This window comes from Sminthopsis crassicaudata, chromosome 3 (genome assembly GCF_048593235.1).
Source record: "Sminthopsis crassicaudata isolate SCR6 chromosome 3, ASM4859323v1, whole genome shotgun sequence".
NCBI classification, from domain to species: Eukaryota; Metazoa; Chordata; class Mammalia; order Dasyuromorphia; family Dasyuridae; genus Sminthopsis; species Sminthopsis crassicaudata.
In genome coordinates, this window is record NC_133619.1 from 509,299,394 (window position 1) to 509,303,342 (window position 3,949).

Sequence of the window (3,949 nt, forward strand, 5' to 3'; positions counted from 1 at the left end):
CTCTGTGTTGTCTCTTCATGCCTGTTTTTTTTTAACTTTTTGATATATCTAGTGTTTTATTTAATTGACACCATACCTCTGATATATATGTCCTTTTGTATTATAACCTTTCAAGGAAACAGTAAAAATTCAACATTTTGAGCTTTGTTTACTCACACTCTTAGTCAGTTGTCTTAAAAAATATATATACTAGATTCATGTTTTGAGATTTTCACATCTATTCCTTAAAGCAGGAGACCCTATCAAATAATACAATCACCCTTTATCACTTATAAGTTTCCACTGACAAGGGGATGTCAATTCATGATTAAAGATGAAGAAATAAAATAACTTTGATACCCTAATACTCTAAGAATATCTAGAATATCAGTCTATCAGTGATATTAGATTTCTCTCATTCCACGATACATAAATAGAAGACACTTAGCCAATTATTGTTTTCCTTTTGTTTTATCACATTATTATCTATCACTTCCCAACAGTTCCCTCAACAGGTCCTTTCATTGTTAACTATGAATTAAGCAAAACAAACTAACATATGCCTGTTACTTTATTTGCCCAGTGTACTTTTGCTTTTCTCTACCCTCAGACTTCTGGTAATGAAGAAAAACAGTTAAAGCAAAAAAAAATAAAAAATAAATAACACCAATTGCTTCTGTCAGTGTTTTCTACTGTTACTCAGTGACCTGTTTGCTATCACCATCTAAGAAGGAAAAGTATTTCTCAATTTTTTTTAAACTATTATTAGTCCCATGGCATGTAGTGTGAATTGTTGCCCTTTTGTGTTGCTTTTATTTACATTGTTTAGTCAAAATCATCAAGTGTTAATGAAATTACTGCCTGTCTTGGCTCCTGTACTGAGTTAATGATTCTATGAAGGTAAAGAGGAATCAAATTCCATTTGTGGAAAATGGCTTATACAAAGGCATCGTACACATGAGATGGAATGCCAAGTTTAGGGGCCATTTAGGCCACAATATAGAGATCTTGAAAGGTACTGACAGGATTCTAATTGTTGCCCTCAGCCCCAAGACTTCAGAAATAATCATGAGTCTCACTAGAACAATGAACAGGCAGGCCAGCATATTCTGTAACCACAGCACCAGATACCATGTGACAGCACAAGATATAACCGAAATCACCCAATAAGAAAGTAGCATTAACATTGGACTGCAAACCTCAATAAATCTGTGCACTTCCCCTTTCTTTGCTGTTCTTGGGTGAAACTAAATTGACAATCCCCAAAGTGGGCTGTCTTGTATGCATTCTGGATAACAACATGTGCAGTTCCACCAAGGCTTTAGGATCTCCCCATGTTAGCAAACTCCTCCTTTAACTTCACAATTTACATATTGTGATGTAATCAGCACCTTTTACTTTTTTTTTTTTTTGCTGAGGCAATTGGGGTTAAGTGACTTGCCCAGGGTCACATAGCTAAGTGTTAAATGCCTGAGGCCAGATTTGAACTGAGGTTCTCCTGACTTCAGGGCTGGTGCTCTGTCTATTGCACCACCTAGCTGCCCCAGCACCTTTCACTTTTTTTTTTTTTTTCTGAGGCTGGGGTTAAGTGACTTGCCCAGGGTCACACAGCTACAAAGTGTTACGTGTCTGAGACCAGATTAGAACTCGGGTCCTCCTGAATTCAGGGCTGGTGCTCTATCCACTGCACCACCTAGCTGCCCCCCACTCTTCACTTTTTAAAATCCTTGAATTGCTTAGTTGGCCACTGATTTCCTTCAAAGATCTTGGCCTGCCTACTGGGGGCAAATCTCATTAAAGTATCTTTGCTTGGATTGGAGACTAAGCCTGAATTCCTTCAGGGGTGAAACTACAACACATACCTGATGGCTCAACAGTGGTAGCATGCAGTCAGTCTGAAAAGAGACACTGGTGCCAGATTGCAAAGTGCTATAAATGCTAATTTGAGGAGTTAGTATTTTATCATGGGAACATTTGAGAACAACTGAAAATTTTTGTTTTAACATTATTTTGGCCCCCATGTCAAGGGTGGTTTGAAAAGGAGGGAAACTAGACTCTTGGGAGTTGAAATAGGAGGGTGTTACAGTAAACTAGGCCCCAGCTCCTTAAATTGTGGGTTGTGACTCCATGTGAAATCTCTATTGCAGGGTAGAAGAGGTGTTGCAAAATTTTGATTATCAGTAAATGTTTGGTTTGTGCACCTATTGTATACACCTATTGCCAGGTGTAGATTGTATATATACACCTGGAGTCCTGTGATAGGGTCACTCAAAACAAACCCAGAAAATCATGACTTTAAAGTATCTATTAGGAAAACCTCAAAAGAAAGCCAGCTTGGTCATAGAGTTCAATTAGAATTATTGGAAGAGATGAAAATTTTTAAAAAGTTTAAAATGTCTATAAATGAGAGGTCTAGGGAAGAAAAAAGAAAAATAAGAACTATGTAAGAAAGAATTGGAGGAACAGCTAGGTGGCGCAGGGGATAGAGCACCAGCCCAGAAGTAAGGAGGACCAGAGTTCAAATTTGATCTCAGACACTTAACGCTTCCTGGCTTTGTGATCCTGGGCAAGTCACTTAACCCCAATTGCCTCAGCAAAAAAAAAAAAAAAAAAAAAAAAGGAACAATTAAACAGAAGAGTTACCAAACCTTGCATAAGTAACAAACCACATGAAAACTAGAATGGGCCAAATAGCAAACTATTACTTTATGAGATAACAAGAAACATTAAAACTCAAAAGTCTGAAAAAAATGGAAGAAAACATAAGGCGTCTTAGAGCTCAATAACTAATTTAGAAAATAGATTGAGGAGAGATAATTTAATAATCATTGGACCACCTGAACTACATGACCAAAACAAAAGTCTAGACATATTTCAAGAAATCTTAAAAAGACAACTGCCCAGATCTCTTAGAATCAGGCAGCAAAGTGGAAGAGGAAAGAATAACTAAAAGAAAGCTCACAATGAAAATTTCCAGCAACAGCCTAGCCAAAATCCAGAGCTTTCAAAGAAAAAATATTGAAAGCTGCTAGAATTATAATGAGTTTGAAGTTTGATATTCCATAAGGCAAAGGCTTAGAACCAAAAATAACTTACACAGCAAAACAATATTTGTTAATGAAGGGTACATAGATATTTAATTAAATAGGCAACTTCCAAGCGTTCCTAATAAAATCTGTATAGAAACTTTGGAGTAAAAACATGAAAAAGTAAACAAATGGTAGTTTAAGAAGAACACTCATACTTGTGATGATTAAGAAACGCTTGATATAGCCTCAAGGTATTTGTTACCCCTTTCTAGTAATCATTGCCTTTAATATTTCTTCTCTATCTGAAATACAATTTTTTTTTAATGTCTTACTTTAGTGGGGAAAAATTTTATTTGCCTGTCAGAGTAAATGATTTAATCCCATTGTTTAGCAAATTCAGATTAACAATTATTTAAGCTCCATTTATTCTACTTTGCCAAAGTTTTTCTGTTTTTCACAAGCACAGGTTTTGAACTTAGAACATAATTTCACTATAATTTTAAAATCTTTATTTTTGTGATTGCTGTTGATCAAAATTCTTCAGAGGCCATTATTAAGAACATATTCCTTAGAAATAATAGAAATGTTATGGGAATAATTATGGGAATAAATGGGAAAGTATGTTATGACCTGATTTTCAGACGCCATTGTAGTTCAAAAAGAAGGAACTATTTCAAGAACTGTTTTGTGTAGAGTTAGAAAAGAAGGAACTGAACATATATAAAGGCATTTTTCTTTGCTTCCAAAGATGTGTTATTTCCTCATTGTGGGTACTCATTTTCTCAGTTTGAATAAGAAATTTTTGGCCAAAAAACTCCAAAAACTTGATGGCCATTTTATTTATTATGAATCATTATGAACATAGTTGGCGAATCTGGCAACAAAAGACAGTAGCCTATCTCTGGGTCATCTATCATTTTGAAAAAAAATATGCAGCATAA